This window comes from Hemiscyllium ocellatum, chromosome 10 (genome assembly GCF_020745735.1).
Source record: "Hemiscyllium ocellatum isolate sHemOce1 chromosome 10, sHemOce1.pat.X.cur, whole genome shotgun sequence".
Taxonomy (NCBI): Eukaryota; Metazoa; Chordata; class Chondrichthyes; order Orectolobiformes; family Hemiscylliidae; genus Hemiscyllium; species Hemiscyllium ocellatum.
In genome coordinates this window covers 75445113-75467740 of record NC_083410.1, presented here as the reverse complement: position 1 = coordinate 75467740, position 22628 = coordinate 75445113, and the positions used below count along the sequence as shown (strand labels likewise).

The window sequence follows — 22628 nt, the reverse complement described above, 5'->3', positions numbered from 1 at the left end:
TATTGCTATTAAATTTATCATATTTATTAAAACAACATTCTGATTTTAACAAAAACAAAGTCCTGGGAAAACTCAGCAGGTCTGGCTGCAACTGTGGTGGGAAACCACATCTACCCATCCCACCAGCACCGACATCCACAGGATTATTAACTACTTATTCCCTCCTTGACAGCGTTCCGCCAGAACCGTTTCCTCCGGGACATGCTGGACCACTCCTTCTTGACACCCAACACATCTGCACAGCACCATAGTACCTTCCCCTGCAATTGGAGAAGGTGCACTACCACCTACCTGTTTACTGCCTCCCTCCTCACTATCCTAGGCCCCAATCAGATCCAGGTGAAACAACGCTTTTCCTCCACGTCATCAATATAATCTACAGTATTCATTACTCATAATTTAGCCTCCTCTACATTGGGGTTACAAAGTGCAGACTGGGTGACTACTTTGCAGAAAGATCCTGAGCCTCCAGTTGCTTATCGCGTCAACACACCACCTTGTTCACTGACCAACATCTTTGTCTCAGTCTTCCTGCAGAGCTCCGGCGAAGCTCGATCAGCATCCAATTTTCTGCTCCTTGTCTGTCGAAACGTTTTTTCTCTATCACCATCTATTGTTTACTCCCCCCCCCCCCCCCCATCTATCTTCTGCATTAAAACCATCACTTTCCTAGTTACTATCAGTTCAGAAGAAGGGTCACTAGACTGATTTCTCGCCACGCTGCTGAGTTTTTCCAGTGATGTTTTTAACAGTTAACATTTCAGTTCTCCGAACTAAAAATTGATTTTATTTTTGTGCGTTATTCTGGTGGTTACAAGGTATTCTCTGCTGAATGTGAATGATTTGCGTCAGAATAGTTTAAATTTTGAAAAAAGACCCGGCGATATTGTGGACATTTTTCTCCCGCCGGAACCAAAGATGAGGAGTAAGTGTTGGTGGGTCGGGGGGACAAGAGAAAGACGCATATGCGTCGTTCCGATGCATCTTGGGTAGTTAGACTCCCGACCGGAGGTAGAATCAAAATCGACAGCTGTTGGATTAGTGTTGGTTGTGGTTTTTTTTTACCATCTACCGGTTTATTCAGGGCACTAAGAAGAAAGGTAGCCTGTTTGTTGTTTATCACTGAAGAGGTACGGGGTGTGGGGTAATGAGCTCTGGGTTGGTATCGAGTGACGGTGACACAGCTGTGGCAGATCGGTGCGCATTTATCTCAATGTCAACAACTTGTCTTTATGTCGAGTCCCCAATGTTATAAGACGTCCCGAAGCTCTGTCTTTCCCTTTCCTTGCATTTCTATGTACGTTTATACCAAGGTTAAAAAGTTGGGTTTGGGCACCTCTGTTCACTGAATCGTTTTCTCTAGAAATCAAGCTGTATGAAGTTGAGACTCCGCAGTAGTCTCAGTAGTCTGTGGTGAGCCCTAGAGCAATTCTGTATGCCCACCCTGAATACTTCTGCCACGGCAATAGTAGGGTGCCCTAACCGTAGAGATACTCGTTTCGATGTTGTGTGAGAGGAGTGGGGGTGGAAATGTGCAGAAAAGAAAATGATATAAAGCAGTCTCCAATTCTGATCTATCATTGTCATTTTGGATAGATTGGGTGCCTGTGATGTTCATCTACAGTGTAAAACTAGTTCTTTTGCGTTTTCCCCTCTTCGCATTTGAACTGTGTATGGGGTTAATGGTGCAATTTCCAGTTTGGGTGCTTTTGACATTCTTTAGATGGTGCAGAGCTAGTGGAATTAATTTGTTGATTTTGAAGGTGTACAGTAAACGTTTGGGATCTCAAGAAGGAGATTCTAGATTTTGGTGAGGAGTCAACAGTTGTTTGACTTTTTAGGGGGGAAAAGTTTACTTTAGTAATAAAGACTGTAGTTGCAATACTATTAAGGCTGCAATGTGACTGAAGTGAATCACAGGCACCAAAGACGGGAATCTGTGTACAGAGAAGAGTACATGTTGAGCCTTTAGGGAACACTTATTGTGCCTCACCTTATGCTGACGTATTTAAGGCACCAGTGTTTCACCAATAACAGCGTGGCTGAAATGTGATGTCTTGTTGATAGTACTGCCTGCAGTTGTCAGTCATCACAACCCAAATTTCAATGCCTGTTAAATTATCTGTGTTGGAGAAGATGGCTTTGGCAATGTTTCATGATTTGGCACCTACCTGCATTGCAATTTCAGTTTGAGGTTTTTTTTAGAAAAGCTTACAGCTTTGCAAATGTAGCTGTATCTTTGTTCTCCATCAGTGACCAATTTAAGAATCACATCACTATAAAGATGTATTTTGATGAATTTGCATACAGGTGACGTGAGAAAATGTCAGAAAACAGAGTTACCAAGCTGGGTAGTGTGAAGGTTGATTACTTATTTAACAAGATGGCTTCCAGTTCTTGCTGGCATCATTGGCAGTTCTAATTAAAACCCTGCATCTCTCTTTAGAAATAAGGATTTAAACTTAATGTTGAAATCCTTAGCCTACATTCAGAACTTAGTGTTACAACACAACCATGAATTCTTAATATTATTTTATCATGTACTGCGTTTGACATATTTATTGGAAGTTGCGATTTTCAGTCTAATATTGAAAAATACTTGAAGAAAGCACAAGGTAAAACTAGATTATTATTTCCTACTTTGATCTATGGAATACACAGTAAAGGTAAAGTTGCCATAGTCCTCCCTGACTGTAATGAGAAGCAGCCCTACAAGACAACTGGTGGTGGTTTAGCTTGAGCATCCCCAGCCTTGGGGCGGGTTGGGGTCGAGGAAGGAGAATCCTTCATGATTATCTCAGCCAGTGAGAGAGTTGAATCCATGCATCACAAATCAGCCGTTTAGTTACCTGAGCTACTCTATTCCCTTATGTGCAGTCCAGTTTATTGAAGGAACTTAGAATTACAGGATTTCATGCCATACAGCTTTTTTGTAAAAGGTAAGCAGAAACAGAAATCACTGGAGAAACTTAGCAGATCTGGCAGCATCTGTGGGAAGAAAACAGAGTTAATATTTTGAGTCCAGTGACTCCTCTTCAGAATGTGATCTTTGTCAGTTTCAAATCCATTTTTTTAATAAAACAAAGTCGTTGTTCAGTGTGGAGTAGACAACATCAAATCAATGTTTCGGTTTCTCTGAATTTGCAATTGCTTTCAATGGGCTAGTGAGCGTTTTCATAAAGTATGGACTAAGTTCCATTCATTTGAGAAAAATGTTTTCTTTCCGTAAGAGTTATGTTTGTTCAACCTTCTCAACCTTATCTATATTTGTCACTGTCCAAATATCTTTTTACTGGTTCCAAGAATAGTTTTATTTTGCATGAAGATCCCTCCAATTAATGATAGTCACTGAAAAAAAATTGCCTTGCGTTTATGTTCACCTTTTATGTTAGTTATCAATAGGTAACAGCATTTGTGTGTGACAAAGGTGATTGTTAATTCCAAGCTGCATAACGCCAACGTTAGGCACTTCTTATATTCTCCTGGATAGGAAAGTAATCAATTTCTAAACTCTTTAAATATTGCTGTAGTGTTACTAGATTGCAAATAACAAGGGTGACTTGGTTTAATTGACTCCTTCCCCACATCTTCTGTCATGAGCTTCCTTTTTTGCTTTTTATTAGTTTTTGGTATGTGGGTTTTGCTGGCAATGCTGCAATTTATTATCCAATCCGTAACTGCTCCTGAAAAAGTGGTAGTGAGCTGTTGCTTTGAACCACTGATGTGGTACATAATGCTGTTAAGAAGTAAGTTCCAGGACTTTAACCCAAAGACTATGAAGGAACACCAACCAGATTGTAAGTCAGGTCAGAAACTTGTGCAGTTGACAAGAGAAGCAAGTTAAATAATCCAGACTGGCAAGAGGGCGAAGAATTAAACTGCATTTATTTCAATGCAAGAGGTCTGATGACTAAGGCAGATGAGCTCAGAGCATGGTTGGGAACATGGGACTCTCTAATATCATGGCTATTACAGAAACCTGGCTCAGGAAAGGGCAGGACTGGCAACTTAATGTTCCAGGGTATAGTTCCAGTAGGTAGGATAGAGAGGGGTGCAAGAAAGGAAGGGGAGTGGTGTTTTGGGTAGGAATAACATTACAGCTGTACATAGGGAAGATATTCTGGGAGATTATCCAGTGAAGTTCTTTGGTGGAGCTGCGAAATAAGAAAGGGATGATCACCTTATTGGGATTGGGTCCCCAGTAGTCAGTGAGAAATTGAGAAATACATATGTAAGTATATCTCTGATGTCTGTGAGAATAATAGGAGCGTAATGATAGGGGGTTTTAACTTTCCAAACATAGACTGTAACTGCCATAGTGTTCCATGATCGAATGGAAAGGAATTTAAGTGTGCACAAGAAAATTTTCATGTTTGGTATGTCGATGTATCTACTAGGAGCAAAACTTGACTTACTCTTGGGGATTAAGGCAGGGCAGTTAACTGAGGTGTCAGTGAGGGAGTACATTAGAGTGAGTGATCATAATTCTATTAAGTCTTAAAATAGTTATATGAAAAGATATAATCTTGATCTAAAAGCCAGAATTCTAAATTGGAAGAAGGCCACTTTTGACGGTATTAGACAAGAACTTATGTTGATTTGGGAGACGCTATTCATAGGAAAAGAGATAGTTAGTTAGAATGTGGGAGACTTCTAAAATGTGATAACCGGAGTCCTGAGACAGTATGTTCCTATTAGTGAGGGGCAAAGCTGGTAGGCGCAGGGAATGCTAGATGATAGGAGAAGTTGAGTCTCTCTGGTCAAGAAAAAGAAGGAATCGTATAGACAGTTGGGATCAAATGAATCCCTGGAGGAGTATACTCGAGAGAAATCAGGAGGGCAAATAGGCGACATGAGATAGATTTGGCAAAGTGGGTTAAGGAGAATCCAAAGAAATTCTACAAATACATTTAGGGCAGAAGTGTAACTAGAGAGAGAATCGGGCCCCTTAAAGATCAGCAAGGCCAACAATGTTTGGAACCAAAGGAGATGGGTGAAATACTAAATAAGTGTTTCTCATCAGCATTTACAATGGGGAAGGATATGCCAGATAGCGAGCTTTGGCAAATGAATAGTGATATTTTAAAGTGTCCATATTAGATAGGAGGTGGTGGTAGTGGTCTTAAAATGCATAAAGGTAGATAAATCCCCAGGAACTTTAAGACCATGAGATGTAGGAGCAGAAATTAGGCTATTCATTGAGTCTGCTCCACCATTCAATTGTGGCACTTTCTTCCTATAGGTTCTTGATTATCATGGGAATCAAGAACCTATCTAACTCCATCTTAAATATACTTTATAACCTGGCCTCCACAGCTTTCTGTTGGAGTGAATTCCATAGATTCACCATTCCCTGGCTGAAGAACTTTCTCATCTCTGTTCTAAAAGGTCTTCCCATTACTCTAAGGCTGTGTCCTTGGGTCCTAGACTCTCCTACCAATGGAAATATCTTCCCAGCATCCACTTTGACTAGGCCATTCAGTATCCTGTAAGTTTCAGTTCGATGCCCCCACGTCCTTCTAAACTTCAAGTATAGACACCAGAGTCCTCAAATGTTCCTCATATGTTAAACTTTTAATTCTGGGTATCATTCTCGTGAACTTTCTCTGAACCTGCTCTGGAGCCAGTACATCCTTCCTGAGATATGGAGTCCAGAACTGTGCACGATACTCCAAGTGTGGCTTTATAGAGCCCAAGAAGAATATCTCTGCTTTTACATTGAAGTCCTCTCAAAATAAATGTCATCGTTGCATTTGCCTTCCTAACTACTGACTCAACCTGCAAGTTTACCTTGAGAGAATCCCAGACTAGAACTCCCAAGTCTCTTTGCACTTCAGACTTACGAATTTTCTCCCTACTTAGAAAATAGTCCATGCTTCTATTCTGTTGCAAACGGGAGGTTGAATCTCCCGTTAAATAAAACCAAACACCCAGAAAAGCTTGCCTTGCCTCGTAATCTATTAAAATGAATAAGTGACAGAGATCTCCTAATTTTCACTAGTTAAAGAAAAATAACAAGTTATTTTCCTAACTCTAACAGTGAGCATTAAACAAAGTCTACTCAAATCCAAGCCCCCTTTCCTTAACTACTTACAATCTGACCCCAACTCTACAAAAATGCTATTTCAATAATATAGAAGGGAAAGTAAAAGAGAGGTTAGAGAAAGGACTTGTAAATAGTTGTTAGTTAATTATTCTCTGTTATACTTTAAGAAATAACATTAATTTTTACTTTAAATAGTTCTTGACCTCTTGAATTTGGATAAATCTTTTGTGTTGCTGGTTGAAATTAAGCAGGAGGGTTTACCTCTGTTGTAACAAAAAGATAATGAGTGGGCAGGAAATTGGAATTGAGGCTGAGCTGAGATCAGCGATGATCATATGAAATGGCGGAGAAGGCTTGGAGCCATCATATTTTTATTCGGTTGTAAACGCAAACATTAAACCTTTGTGATAATTGTGCGTCCCCTCTTTACGTTCCCTCTTTGATTTAATGTGAAACGTACGGTTTATTTGCTGTGTTTACATTAGTCACAAAGTGGTGTTTTTCTCCTTATCGGTATTGGCAGTAAGGAGTTAAAGCGTTGGTCGGTTAATTCGGATCAGTAGTGATGTTTACAATTCTTGTAGGTGAAGCCAAACAAAGCTATAATTTTCTGCATCACCTTGAAACATCTAGAAATTTAAGTCACTGCAAGACCCCAAAATTCACGTTTTCTGGATTGTAATTTTTCCCTTGAAAGCGGTATTGTATTGCTAGAAATGTTCTGTTGTGTCACTCTTTTGCTATATTCTGACTTCCTCTGGTTCTCCAGTGTATGTGGGCCATTATGATGATCAGCAATATATAGAAAACACATTTGTTTGTTTTCATGATTTCAGCATGTTAAAGGTCAAGTAAATTACGATTGAACAAGAAAAAGAAAAGCAAAGAATGAAGTCTGAAAATTGACATAGCAGGGTAAGGTTAATAAGGTTTCTAAATGGCAGCTAAATCAGCATTTCATATTCTTACTAATCCATATATTTGAATCTGCACTTCTAAAAGGTATCATCTGAAGCAGTCCAACATACCCTCAATATTGCACTGGAGCAGCAGCCTATATTCTCATGTCCTGGTGGGGGTTGAAGTCAGAACCATCTGACTCGGACAGAAATGTCTCCAACAGAGCGAAACTGTTATGGAATTATCTTTTTTCCATCAACCTTGAGATTGTGCTTTATTAAAATGCATAGTTTGTCAGAATCCATCCATTGAGATAGAAGAACATGTTGAAAGGACACTGAAGATTTCCTCAAACAATCTGTCTCACGCATCTTAGTATATTGCTGCAAGTGTTGCAAGCTTTTGAAGTAGGTTATCGATGTACAATTATTCTCGTGGATAATCTACATGCTATGATGTCAATACAGAACTGAAGATTTTCCACTGAAATGTGGGCACCACTGGTTGTGCCAGTATTTATTGTCCATCCCTAGTTTCTCTTGAGAAGGTGAGCTGTCTCCTTGAAATGCTGTCAGTAGGTGCATCATGCTGTTACTGAGGCAATTCCTGACTCATGAATGGTGATATATTTCCAAATCAGGATGATTTGTGGCTAGGAGGGGAACCTGCAGGTGATAGTGTTCTCATATATCTATTGCCATTGCCCTTTTGAGATGGAAGTGATCATGGGTTTGTAAGGTGTCGTCTAAGACTGGATGCTGGGTTCAAATCTTGGTTTGTGCTGATAGTAAGCCAATTTAAACAAAGAGAGCAGTCAGTATTGTAATGCTTGCCTCGGCATCATTAGAGGGATTGAGATGAAAGGAATCATTTTTCCATCTGCTTGTAAGTGTAATTTAATTCTGGTTAGGCCAGTGCTGGCTCCAGTGCCAAAGAGCCTACTAACAATTTTTGTGCAAATCTGCATGTGATGAGTGGTCATCTTGAAAAAGACCCTGAATGACATTTTGTTGAGATATGGCAATCAATGAGGAATGTGTGGTTACCAGAATGGAAATTGCTGGAAAAAATCATCTCCATAGAATCTCTACAGGCCATTTGGCCCTTCAACCCCACACTAACCCTCTGAAGAGCATCTCACCAATCCCCCTTTCCTATCTCTATAATTCAGCATTACCCATAGCTAACACACCTCACTTACACTTCCCTGAACAGTGTGGGTAATTTAGCATGGCCAATCCAACTAACATGCACATGTTCGGATTGTGGGAGGAATCAGGAGCACCTGATGGAAAGCCACACTAATACCAGGAGAGTGTGTGGAGTTTACATAGACATTTGCCTGAGGGCGGAATTGATCCAGGGCACCTGGCACTGTGAAGCAGCAGTGCTAACTGCTGAGCCACTGGAGAGAAAGCAGGGCTCATGGTCTAGTGACCGTTCTTCAGAATGTTTAAGATCCAGGATCTGGGGGAGTGTGTGAGAAATAAGTGTGGGGCCAATTAAAAAGCTGCTCAGGGGATATTCTGTGTAACTATGCTCTTAAATTCATCGGAATGTTCTGCATTCTCTGATATAAATGGGGACTTTGGAGAGTACTGCCAGCAGAATCTTAAATTTCACAGGCAACTCCTTTGGAGTCTGCTATAATGAGAATTCTGCAGGATTCCCAAGTGCAACTCCCATTTACACTGAAATAATAAACAGAAACAGAAGTTGCTGGAAAGGCTCAGGATGTCTGGCAGCATCTGTAAAGAGAAATCAAAGTTGACGTTTCTGATCTGGTGACCCTTCCTCAAAACCGCTGCGCTTTTCCAGCAACGTCTGTCTTTGTTTTTGATTTACAGCTTCTGCACTTCTTTCTGTTTTTAAGCTGGAATAATGCCTGTATGGCTATCGGAAAATCTATACCAATGTTTTCTCTAGCATGGCTTCCTTAAGAAATTTCCAATAAAAATGAACATTGAGGCCGGCTTCGCTGGTGGGCAAGTTGTTGGAGGGAATCCTGAGGGACATGTATTTGGAAAGGCAAGGACTGATTTGGGGTAGTCAACATGGCTTTGTGCGTGGGAAATCATGTCTCACAAACTTGATTGAGATTTTTGAAGAAGTAACAAAGAAGATTGATGAGGGCAGAGCAGTAGATGTGATCTATATGGACTTCAGTAAGGCATTCAACAAGGTCCCCCATGGAAGACTGGTTAGCAAGGTTAGGTCTCGGAATAGAGAGAACTAGCCAGTTGGATACAGAACTGGCTCAAAAGATGATGGAGGATTGCTTTTCAGATTGGAGGCCTGTGACCATTGGAGTGCCACAGGATCGGTGTTGGGTCTTCTACTTTTTGTCATTTACATAAATGATTTGGATGTCAGCATATAGGTACAGTTAGTAAATTTGTAGATGATGCCAAAATTGGAGTTGTAGTGGACAGGGAAGAGAATTACCTCGGATTACAACAGGATCTGGACCAGATGGGCCAATGGGCTGAGAAGTGGCAATTGAGTTAATTCAAATAAATGTGAGGTGCTGCATTTTGGGAAAGCAAATCTTAGCAGGACTTGTAGACTTAATGGTAAGGTCCGAGGGAGTGTTGCTAAACAAAGAGACCTTGGAGTGCAGATTCATAGCCCTTTGAAGGTGGGGTGGCAGGTAGATACGATAGTGAAGAAGGCGTTTCGTATGCTTTCTTTTATTGGTAAGAGTATTGAGTACAGGAATTGGGAGGTCATGTTGCGGCTGTACAGGTCATTGGTTAGGCCATTGTTGGAATATTGTGGCAGTTCTGGTCTCCTTCCTATTGGGAAAAATGTTGTGAAACTTGAAAGCGTTCGGAAAATATTTACAAGGATGTTGCCAGGGTTGGAGGATTTGAGCTATAGGGAGAGGCTGAACAGGCTGGGCTGTTTTCCCTGGATGCTGAGGGGCGACCTTATAGAAGTTTACAAAACTATGAGGGGCATGAATAGGGTAAATAGACAAGATCTTTTTTCCCTGGGGTGGGGGAGTCCAGAACTAGTGGGCATAGGTTTAGGGTGAGGGGGAAAGATATAAAAGAGACCTGCGGGTCAATGTTTTCACAGAGAGTGGTCCATGTATGGAATGAGCTGCCAGAGGAAGTGAGGGAGGCTGGTACAGTTGCAGTATTTAAGAGGCATTTGGATTGGTATATAAATAGGAAGGGTTTGGAGGGATATGGGCCGGGTGCTGGCAGGTGAGACTAGATTGGGTTGGGATATCTGGCCGGATGGATGGGTTGAATTGAAGGGTCTGTTTCCATGCTGTACATCTCTATGACTCTATAAAATATGAATCCATTCCTTTACCTATTTCAAACTCATTTTTGATATGTATGTAAGCTTATAACTAATTTCTAACACATATTTTCCACTTGAGGGATGTTGTAACGTACCTCTGAATCAGGTGGGACTTAAACCTGGGTAGAGGTAGGAAGACTACCACTGCACCACATATGCCCTTTCAGGTATTATATATTTTTAATTAGCTTGTTCAGATGCGTTATGACAGTTCAGGAGCAGGTGGGACTTGAACCCAGGCTTTCTGGTAAAGAGGTAGGGGCACTATTCTTGGGCCACAAGAGTTCGTTCAAATATTATGTTTTTAAAAAAAAATCAATTTACCTTTCTAATCCACCTTGTTTAGAGATATTATTACCTTCCTGTGGAGTAGGTGGGACTTCAACCTAGGCCTCCCAGTCCAGGGAAAGGGACACTATTGATGCACCGCAAAAGCCCTATAAATATTATGTTATTCTGATTCGAACTCTCAGGATCAGATGGTGTTTAATTACCTGGTACACTTAATAGTGTGTATGCTGCTGCTAACCATTCATGGTCTCCAAATTTTTGCATTTTGAATTTGAGCATTATCCTGTTGCATTTTTTTCTGGGAAGTGCTACAATTTTCAATGATGGAGCTTAAACTAAGAGAGAAGTGAAACTTATCCAAATATTACACTGCTTTGTGGTACTTTGGTGTGGGAAGCCCTGACCTATAACACCAATCCTATGGTCTACACATATTTTAAAGACTCAAAATTGAGTCAGATTTGGAAAAAAGTTGAGATTGGGTCCATATTTATCTGCACTTTGGTTCAAAGTTATTTCTGTTAAATGGTAATAGGATATTACCTACTGGAGTTGATTCGTAAGAAAAAACGAAAAGGTTAGCTACATGACCTAATTTTTTAGGTATAGTTACTCAGACCCTTTAACATTCAAATGGCTGACATATTTTCATATGTAATATGATTGTACACAAGAGTTCTATTAAACCATTCTTTGGACCTTCAGTTATCAGAAGGCGATAGCTTATTGGCTTATCTTTTCTCCTATCATGTGGCTTATAAAATGCAGTGATCTACATAGAATAAAAACACAACACTGTGCATACCAGAAATCTGAAATAAAAACATATCTGCTGAGTTTCTCCAGCATTATCTGGCAGCATCTGGGAGAAAGCAAAATAGATGTTTCAGATCTGTTATCAAATTTGTGAAACTAGTGTGTCTGTTTTCATAAATGTTGCCAAACCTGCTGAGTTTCCCATCAGTTTATGATCTACTTAGAACTTGTTGGAGAGAGTTTTCAGAGTTTGGTTTCCTGATTTCACAACCCCAGATTGTAGGTAGTCAGAATTATGTTAACTGTGTGTTATATGATTAAAAGAAAATATTAAATATGATCTTTGATTGCCATTGACTAGTTTTAGCACTCCTCATCTGCAGATCAGCTCACTCAATAATAATGCTTATTCTTCTTTAAGAATATTTCTAATTATAAATATCAGATTCTTCTAAATAAAGCTGTTTCAAATAACAGATCACACTTTGACCATCCCAAAAATTTCTAGCTTCTCTCGATTTTTCTTTTCCCTTTCTTACCTCTGTGGTCCTGTTCCTTGGGTGGTGCCCAGACTATTTTCTTTTTTAAAAAAACAACTGCAAGGCAAGAATATAAAAATACCTTAAAGAAAAAACAATTTGTAATTCTTGCCTACATTTTCCTAACTCTTAATCAACATGATTGATATATTCTTGAATTATTGGGTGAGTCATTCCAGTTCCCATTCAGAGCTATGTTATCTCATCTATATCTTTTGTTCTAACTACACTAGCATCCTGTTATTTACCATTCTCTCACCTCGAGCCTAGGGCTCCTCTATTCAAAATAGTATTTTTTTTGAAAAATTGAACACTCCTACTTGGTTGTCCTAGTTAGTTATTCATACTTTTTTGTCTTTATTTTTCACAAAACATTTGTGTTATACTATAGGGACCATTTAGCCCTCCTTCAATTCCTGAAGAAGGGCTCATGCCCGAAATGTCGATTCTCCTGCTCCTTGGATGCTGCCTGACCTGCTGTGCTTTTCCAGCAACACACTTTCAGCTCTGATCTCCAGCATCTACAGTCCTCACTTTCTCCTATAGGGACCATTTAGTTTGAATGTTCTTTTTATCTCACTTTCTCGAGCACTTTGCCTTGAAAGATAATAACTGACCTGAATGGGGTTAAAGCCAACTATTTGAAAGGCACAGTCTAGGTCCAAGTTCTGGCTATTATCTGACACTTTGATTTTAAATGTGTTTTGTATTCTTAAAACAGCAAGAGAGCTACCAGTTTGATGACCAGTATTCATGTGAAATTCAAAATGATCCTTGTCTGTTTTAAAATTTTAAGTTAAAAATCAATATCACTGGGTTCTAGTCCAACAGGTTTATTTGGAAGCACTAGCTCCTTCATCAGGTGGTTGTGGAGTATAAATTTTCTCATTCATATACCTGTCCAAATGTCTTTTAATTGTTGCAATTGTACCCACCTCTACCACTTCCTTCGGCAGCTCATTCCGTACATGCCCACCCTCCCTGTGAAAGCATTGCCCCTCAAGTCTCTTAAATCTTCCCCCTGTCACCTTAAACCTATGCTCTCTAGTTTTGGACTCCCTACCCTGGGAAAAAGACCTCTGGTATTAACCTTATCTGTGCTCTCGTGATTTTATTAACCTCTAAGGTTATAACCTCTATAACCTCTATTAACCCCTCTACCTCTGACACTCCAGTGGAAAAAGTCCCAGCCTATACAGTCTCTCGAACTCAAGCCCTCCAATCTAGGCAACATCCTTGTAAAACTTTTCCATAACCTTTCTAGTATAACATCCTTCCTATATCAGGGCAACCAAAATTGTACAGTATTCTAAAAGTAGCTTCACAAGTGTTTTGTGCAGCCACAACATGACATCCCAAATCCTATACTCGATGCTCTGACCGATGAAGTCAAGCACACCAAACGTCACCTTAACCACCCTATCTACCTGTGACACCATTTCAAGGAGATATGAACCTACACTTGTTTTACCCAAACATTTCTTTTCTGCATACTTTTAGAAACTTTTATATTTTGTTTTTCCCTTCCATGTCAGTTTATGGTCATCCTTCTTGATATTGTAGAAATTACCCTGTCCTAAGATTTATGCTATTTCTAGGCCTTTTAATTGTATATAATCCTGAACTTTCTTTGTTAACCATGATTGGCTGACCTTTGAGTTTTTTGCACCTCAAAGGAATGAAGAGTAGAGTCAGAGTCGATACAGCATAGGAAGCTGATTAATTGAGTTCATGCCAAGGTTAAAGTGTACAATGGTGCCTTTTTGAATTATACCTGAATTGCTTGGAGCCTGCAGAAAGTTATGTGAACTATACACTTATAAAATTACAGGAGGACTTTTTTTGTTTTGTAGTTGCAGAAATTTAGGAATTTAATACTGCTGAAGCACGGTTTATCTGCAAATCTGAGATAATTGTACATTGTTTCCTCTGCCCACTTCAAATACTGCTGTTAATCTTAATTGCTGTCACATGCCACCATGTGCACATTTCTGTCTCTGCATTCTCTGAACAAATCTAGCTCTGTTTATTGTTTGTAGTTGGTAAGGTTCACAATGGCAGGAAATCTTGGTCCCTGCTACTCCTGCAATATGTGGGAAATCAGAAATTTTCCAGTGTCCATGATGAGAGTGTATGCAGAAAGTATGTTCAGCTGCAGCTCTTGATTGACTAACTGCACGGATGATAGAGAAGATGGGGACATTGCATTATAGATAAAGGAAACCATCACTGCAGTAATGAAGAAGGATAATTTGAAAGGTTCTTCGATTGAGGCCCTCTGGATAGATCTTTAGAGGTTTAAAAAAATGGCTGATCACATTGCTGGGGTGATAAACAGGCTTCCCAATAATAAGAGGGAGATAAAGGAGCAGGTGTGTAGGCCAATCACAGAAAGATGTGAGGAATAGGATTATAGTAGTATGTGATTTCAATATTCCGAACATTAATTGGGGTTGTCTTAGTGTGAAAGGATTACAGAGTTGGATAGTAGATTAAAGTGCATCCAGGAGAGCCTTTCTTGCCAACATATAGACAATCCTATTGGAGATGGGGCAGTGCCAGACCTAATCCTAGGGAATGAAACTGGCCAAGTGGTTTAAGAATCAGTAGGTAACATTTTGTTGAAATTGATCATCCATCTAAGTTTCAAAGTCATTAATGGAAAGAGATAAGGAAAGTGTAGAAATTAAGCTAGGGGAAGCCCAACTCGCATGTCAGGTTGGATCTGGTAAACTTAGACTAAAAGCAGTAGTTTGCAGAAAATATACACTTGGAAAGTGGGAAACTTTAGAAAGTATAGTGAGAGCACAGTGCCAGCATGTTCCTGTAAGAGTGAAGGGCATTTTGATAAAGAAAACATAGGAAGCATATGTTAAAGCATTAAACAGGGGAGACCTTTCAGAAGTATAGAGAATGTAGAGGATAGCAGCTTTGAGAAGATTTGTAGCTCAGGTTGAGGTTCTAGATGTAGGTTGCTTGCTGAGCTGCAAGGTTCATTTTCATCATCATACTAGGTAACATCATCAGTGAGCCTCTGATTGAAGCACAAGTGGCATGACTCGCTTTCTGTTTGTGTGTTTAGGTTTCCCTGGGTTGGTGATGTCATTTCAGATGGTGGCATCATTTCCTGTGGCGATGTCACTTCCGGTTCTTTTTCTCATGGGGTGATCAATGGAATCCAAGTCAGCGTGTTTGTTGATAGTTACGGTTGGAATGTAGGGGTGCTTAAAAAAAGGAATTTGCAGGATAAAGTGAGGCCACAAACTATCTTTGGCAGATAGGAGTAAGGAAACTCCAAGCTGAAAATGTGTTGCTGGTTAAAGTGCAACAGGTCAGGCAGCATCCAAGGAACAGGAAATTTGACGTTTCGGGTAAAAACCCTTCATCAGGAATGAAGAAAGTGTGTCCAGCAGGCTAAGATAAAAGGTAGGGAAGAGGGACTTGGGGGAGGGGCGATGGAGATGTGATAGGTGGAAGGAGGTCAAGGTGAGGGTGATAAGCCGGAGTGGGGTGGGGGTGGAGAGGTCAGGAAGAAAATTGCAGGTTAGGAGGGCGGTGCTGAGTTCGAGGGAATCGACTGAGACAAGGTGAGGGGAGGGGAAATGAGAAAACTGGAGAAATCTGAGTTTATCCCTTGTGGTTGGAGGGTTCCCAGGCGGAAGATGAGGCGCTCTTCCTCCAACCGTTGTGTTATGTTCTGGCGATGGAGGAGTCCAAGGACCTGCATGTCCTTGGTGGAGTGGGAGGGAGAGTTAAAGTGTTGAGCCACGGGGTGGTTGGGTTGGTTGGTCCGGGCGTCCCAGAGGTGTTCCCTGAAGCGTTCCGCAAGTAGGCGGCCCGTCTCCCCAATATAGAGGAGGCCACATTGGGTGCAGCGGATGCAATAGATGATGTGTGTGGAGGTGCAGGTGAATTTGTGGAGGATATGGAAGGATCCCTTGGGGCCTTGGAGAGAGGTAAGGGAGGAGGTGTGGGCGCAAGTTTTACATTTCCTGCAGTTGCAGGGGAAGGTGCCGGGAGTGGAGGTTGGGTTGGTGGGACCTCCACTCCCGGCACCTTCCCCTGCAACCGCAGGAAATGCAAAACTTGCGCCCACACCTCCTCCCTTACCTCTCTCCAAGGCCCCAAGGGATCCTTCCATATCCTCCACAAATTCACCTGCACCTCCACACACATCATCTATTGCATCCGCTGCACCCAATGTGGCCTCCTCTATACTGGGGAGACGGGCCGCCTACTTGCGGAACGCTTCAGGGAACACCTCTGGGACACCCGGACCAACCAACCCAACCACCCCGTGGCTCAACACTTTAACTCTCCCTCCCATTCCACCAAGGACATGCAGGTCCTTGGACTCCTCCATCGCCAGAACATAACACAACGGTTGGAGGAAGAGCGCCTCATCTTCCGCCTGGGAACCCTCCAACCACAAGGGATGAACTCAGATTTCTCCAGTTTCCTCATTTCCCCTCCCCTCACCTTGTCTCAGTCGATTCCCTCGAACTCAGCACCGCCCTCCTAACCTGCAATTTTCTTCCTGACCTCTCCGCCCCCACCCCACTCCGGCCTATCACCCTCACCTTGACCACCTTCCACCTATCACATCTCCATCGCCCCTCCCCCAAGTCCCTCCTCCCTACCTTTTATCTTAGCCTGCTGGACACACTTTCCTCATTCCTGATGAAGGGCTTTTGCCCGAAACGTCAAATTTCCTGTTCCTTGGATGCTGCCTGACCTGCTGCGCTTTAACCAGCAACACATTTTCAGCTCTGATCTCCAGCATCTGCAGACCTCACTTTTTACTTAAGGAAACTCCAAGGCATTTTATTAGTATGTTAAGGTAAGAGGATGACTATGGAAAGGGTGGGAGCTATTAGAGATCAAAGGGGCAACCTGTGTATGGAACCAAAGGACATGGTTGAGTGTTAAATGAATATTTCTCAATTGTATTCAAGAAGGAGAATGAGATTTCATTTGAGATGGTGAGGTCCTGGAACATGTTAAGAGTAATTAGGAGGAGGAATTAGATATTTCAGTAGGTGGAAAGGTAAATAAATCCCCAGGGCCTGGTGAGATATATTCCAGGCTGCTATGGGAGTGAGATAGGAGACTGCTAGGGTCCTGGTGAGAGTATTTAATGGTTCAGTCGTCACTCGTGAATTGTCAGATGACTGGATTCTATGGCTCCTGAGATCAAGAAGGACAGCATAGATAGGCCAAGTAATTATAGACCACTTAGTCTGATATCAATGGTTGGTTTGATTATTGAAAAAAAAATTCTAAAGGCACAGGATTAATCAACACTTGGAATGAAGGGATTGACTTATAGATAGTCAGTATGGATTTATGAGAGGGAAATCCTGTCTGAACGATTTAATTGAGATTTTTGAAAAAGTGACTATATTGATAAGGGTTGTGCAGTTTAGATTAGGTTATATTCCTACTGTGTGGAAACCAGCCCCTCGGCCCAGCCAGTCAGCACCGACCCTCCGAAGAGTGACCCCCCCAGACCATTTCCCTCTGACTAAAGCACCTAACACTGGGCAATTTAGTATGGCCAATTCATCTGGCCTGCACATCTTTGTGACTGTGGGAGGAAACCAGAGCATCTGGAGGAAGCTCCACACAGACAGTTGCACGAGGCTGGAATTGAACCTGGGACCCTGGTGCTGTGAGGCAGCAGTGCTAACTACTGTGCTGCCCCTTGCTGTGGGTTACATGGTCTTCAGTACAGCCTTTGACAAGGTCCCACATGGAAGGCTGGTCGAAAAGGTAACAGCCCATGGGATCTAAGGCAAGTTGGGAAACTGGATCCAAATTGGTTTACAATAAGGAGGCAAAGGGTGATACTAGAGGGCTGTTTTTGCGATTGGAAGCCTGTGACCAGCGGTGTATCACTAGAATTAGTACTGGAAACTTTGCAGTTTGTGTCTATTGACAACTTGGATATGAATATGGAAGATATAATTAGTAAGTCTGCAGATGATACAAAAATTGATCATGAGAAGGAAGGTCTCTGGCTACAGTCTGATTGATCAATTGGTAAATTGGGAAGAGCAATGGCAAGTGGAATTCAATCCCAAAAAGTACGAGGTGATGCATTTTCGGAACTACAGAAAGGGAAGGATGACCAAAAGGAACTTGGTGTACGAGACCCTAGATTCCTAAAGGTATCAGCACAAGTAGACAGTTGTGAACAAGGCATATGTGTTGCTTGCCTTTACAGCATTGGCTGAAATGAAGAATACACAAACAAAGAAGTCTTTGTACAAATTTATAAAACATTAGTTAAGGTATTAGTAGAAAGTGAGGATTGTAGATGCTGAAGATCAGAGTTGGTGTGGTGCTGGAAAAGCACAACAGGTCAAGCAACATCCAAGGAGCAGGAGAATCGACGTTTCAGGCTTAAGCCCTTCATCACGAATGTTAGGGTATGGAATGGAACACTACGTGGAGTTTTGGTCACAATACAATGACTGCACTGGAGAGGGTGCAGAGAGGGGTTTCACCAGGATGTTGCATGAGATGGATATTCTGTTACGAGGAGAGACTGGATAAGAGTGGGTTTGTTTTCCCTGGAATAGATGAGGCTGAGATGGGTGTGGGGAGTTGATTGAGGTGTACAAAATTATGAGAGGCATAGGGTAGATTGTGATTGGGAAGAATCTATCACAGGTATGTCTAAGACCAGAGGGCATACGTCTGAGGTGAAGAATAAGTGATTTAGAGGAGATCTGAGGAACCTCTGGAATTGTGAATGCATCGCCTGTGAGGATGGTGGAGGCAGGTACTCTCATAATATTAACATCTGGACAAGCACTTAAAATACCAGGCTGTGGAGCAGGTGCAGCTAAATGAGATTAGTGTAGTTTGGTGGTTTTTGGTCAACATGGATATGGTGGGCTGAAGAGATAAAGACAATGACTGCAGATGCTGGAAACCAGATTGCAACTCTACCTTCATTTGTCTATTTGAGTCCCTTGTAACTCAGCTTATTCCACAGCCATAGTAGGAAGATTTCCCTAATCATGATGAAATTCATTCCTTGTTTAGAGCGGATTGTTTTTTCTAAATTCTTGTTGTCTTTATTCCCTTTTGATGCTGCCAACCTATCTTAATTTGCATAGCTGGTCAATTTCTTACAACTTCAATCTCTTGGTTTTACAACAAAGCTATTAGTAGTTGATATTTCCACTTTCAGCCTCAGCTCTGCTCTGCTTCTAGATCACTTTTATAGAATCCCCGTTAGTCTTGCCATACAGAAGTGTGAGTTTCACTTGCACCTTTCTGGCAATGAAGCCAGTACAAACTTGGAGCTGTTCTTTGATTATTTAATTACCTAATTAATGTTAATGAATTTTCAAAAATAAAGCAGTCCTCTCCAGATTGCATTTGATAGATACATCTTGCTGTAACATAAATTTTAACTACTATTTATAATGCTCTCCTGCAATTCCACTATCCGTCCTTAGTTTTATCTCCTTATACAATTAAGCAATTGCACACATCTTCCAGTCTTCAGTTATTTGGAGACAATTTAGCCATCAAATGTGAATGTCAAGACCTTTGGAAATGGTGATGCACTGACTCCTTCAGGAATTGCTCGGGAAATGGAAACTTCTGTTGGGCAATTCCACAGTATCCCAAAATCCTGCATGATTGTCTCCAATTGGGAAGTATCCAGGCTATCGAAGGAATACTATACAAATTAAAATTATTTAATTCCTGGGGACCTATAACACAGCCCTTGCCAACTTCACAGTATTTCATACACCAACATCTATTGAATTAAACAGCGAGAGGCTTTCAGAGATTTGCAAGTGTTTTATTGTAAATTTTATAGTTTAGCACAAGCAACAATTTCCATCTATCCCTTTTGGACTCATTCCCTGCCCAGAAGCAAACTCCCTCTGGGGAAGAACTCTTAGCTATTTTTAATCAACCATGTTTGCACGTTATAACACACTTCTGAGGCAGATTGGTCCTGAACCCAGATCGTCTGACAATACCATTGCTTTTATAAGAATTCGACTCTTATTTTTAATCAACCTGTTCAGATCGGTTATGGCACACCTCTAGAGCAGGTGATACTTGAAACTAGAGTATGTTGTTGGAAAAGCACAGCAGGTCAGACAACAGCCAAGGAGCAGGAAAATCGATGTTTTGGGCCAGAGTCCTTCAAGAATTAGATTAGATATGTTATTGTATACCTCTGGAGCAGGTGGAATTTAAACCTGAGTCTCCTGGTCAGACAGAGGGAGACTACCATAAGAGACCTAGGAATCTGCTTGTTTTAATCAATCTGTTCAGACATGCTGTAATATACCTCGAGAACAGGTGGGACTTGAACCTTGTACATTTTCTCAGCAATCTGTTTGAAGATGTTATTATATATCTCTGGAGCAGGTGGGACTTGAACCTGGACCTTTTGGCTTCTGGCAACCCTCCTGGTAGTGCCCTAGCAGTTCAAGTTTTTCTTTACTAAAGATGATTTTTATAATGTTGGGATCATCCAAAACTGAGAACTTCATTAATTTCTCTAGTTTATCATTTTACACAATATTATTCCTATCCATACATTCCCTATCTTTGGGATTTTCATTGACCAGACTACATTTCAGTTCATAAAAACTTGGATCTGAACTGTGTACTGAATCAGTTAAGCTATTCCAATGAGGCTTCTCGCTGTTCCACCCCACTTGGATAGCAGCTTCATCCTTCTGGCCAGATCTGCAATTGAATTGACATTTTCCAATAAGACTATTGGTGGAGAATTACATTTGATTCACCTTGCTTAAATTCCAAACCTGCAAATTTGAAAGTTCCAGAAGGTTGAAACCGATTTTGAATTTCTTCTTAAGTTTTTTTTTCTTTGATCTTGGGACCCCTATAATGAAAAGGGCTATGTGAAACAGGCAGGAAAGTGAAATTGAGATCAGGATAAGATCAGTGATGATCATGTTAAATGGCATAGTGGGCTCGGAGGGCAGCATTGCCTACTCTGACCTCTAATTCCTATTTCCTGTGTACAAAATAAGTCAACACAAAAATGCCTAGAAATTTCCATTATAATACCAATAGAACATTGATGCATCTGCTTCTAGTTGTGACTGGAACTGCCCTCACTGAAAACACCACACCCAAGAAGAGTAATTTAATCCCTTAATGTATTTATGAAATTTCCAGAGCTTCTCAATTGATGTTTCATTTGGAGGTTATAAGAATATTTCCCTCTCTAACAGGTTACCCTGAAGGAACAACGTTTCATATCTATATAGTTATACTTCCAAGAAAAGGTTCTTAAAATGGTTGAAAAGATTTTCAAAGTTCCTTTCCTGCATTCTTTTGAGATGTTATAACATGGCTGTAAACCCTTCTAATTAAAAGAAACAGATGGAAAAGCTCGTCTCTCCTCGTAATCTATTAAGGTATGAGTGACAGAGAACTACCCAAATTCCACCATTTAAAGAAAAAAATAGCAATTTTATTCTTTAACTCTTTAAAAATGAACATTAAACAACTATTTATAACTCTAAGCCTCCTTTCTCTTAAAGATTTGTTATTGACAATATACTGATCCAATAAAGCCCGTTTTAAATTTATAGCAATTCAATTTTCAAAACCAAACAGCGACTGTCATCTCTGGTGTTGATCTTCCTCTATTTGTACATCTCCCTGGGTAGTCTACGGTCTTCTGCTGTTCAGCCTTCTTGCTAATATTCCTTTCCTTCACCTCATTTTCTCTAGTCACTTCGATTTCTATATTGATTGAGAAAGTTTTCTTGGGCACATTTAAAAAAAATTCCGCCCCATCCAAACCCTTAACACTGTGTCAGTCCTAGTCTCTATTTGGAAAGTTAGAAGTCCTACAGCACAGGACAGGCCCTTTGGTCCTCCAAGCCTGCTCTGACACACCCTATTATTCTGAATTTCCCACGGACTACTGTGTGCCCATAGTACAATGTGATCAAAGTGATCTAGCAAAATTGGCCCTCCAGTTCAGGTGCAACCTATTACTCTTGTCTAGGTCACTTCTGCCCCAGAAGAGATCCCAATGTTCCAGAAATCTGAGTCCCTGCATTAACTCCTCAGCCTCATATCCCTATAGTTATGAAGTTGAAGGTGTGTATTGTAATTTAAGAGATAGAGAGTGAGTGCTGTTCTGAACTGATTTACAAGCACCTATATATATGATTAGAGGGCAGTCCCAGAGTGTATTGAAAAATTGAAAATATGTAACATTTCGCAGTGAAATGGATACCTGAGTATTGGTTGTTGTTTTGACGACAATTCAAATTTAACTGATCAGTTTACATATCGCCCCAGAATAGTAAAACCCAATCAAGTTTGAACTTATTGTTTTGCTAACATTGGTTCAATGAGATGATCCAATATTGGCGGGAATATAAAATGCGGACATTTTGAAAATTGGTCAGAATGATAAAGTGTATAAGGAATGAACAGGTAAGTAGAGAGTTAAGTTTTGGGTTGTGTGGGACAAAGGCTCAGCAAGCATGACGTGGATCAGGTAAGAACTTGCAGTAAACAATGAGGTGCTGGAGGTCAGGGTAGTGGGTTGACTAGGTGAAAAAGCATTCCTTTTGTAAAGCCATTTAACAACTGGCAGATGGGACTAGATTGGGTTGGGATATCTGGTCGGCATGGACGGGTTGGACCGAAGGGTCTGTTTCCATGCTGTACATCTCTATGACTCTATGTAAAGTCAGTTAACCAGCTATAATGCCAGATGGCTTAATCTTTACTGTTGATGCTTGCTGATT

General features: G+C 40.9%; 1 protein-coding gene across 7 annotated transcripts in view; it reads left to right on the top strand.

Annotated features, from left to right (window-relative positions):
• The first annotated feature begins 1010 nt into the window (after positions 1 to 1010).
• dop1a (DOP1 leucine zipper like protein A) overlaps positions 1011 to 22628 on the top strand; it is a 315487-nt gene continuing 293869 nt past the window's right edge. For 4 of the 7 annotated variants that reach the window (XM_060831627.1, XM_060831623.1, XM_060831630.1 and 1 more), the window contains exons 1-2: positions 1017 to 1130; positions 6883 to 6961. The gene's annotated coding sequence lies outside the window, so the exon portion shown is untranslated. Of the gene's footprint in view, positions 1131 to 6882; positions 6962 to 22628 lie in introns of all 7 variants that reach the window. The other 3 variants (XM_060831624.1, XM_060831625.1, XM_060831626.1) reach the window with 3 other exon arrangements.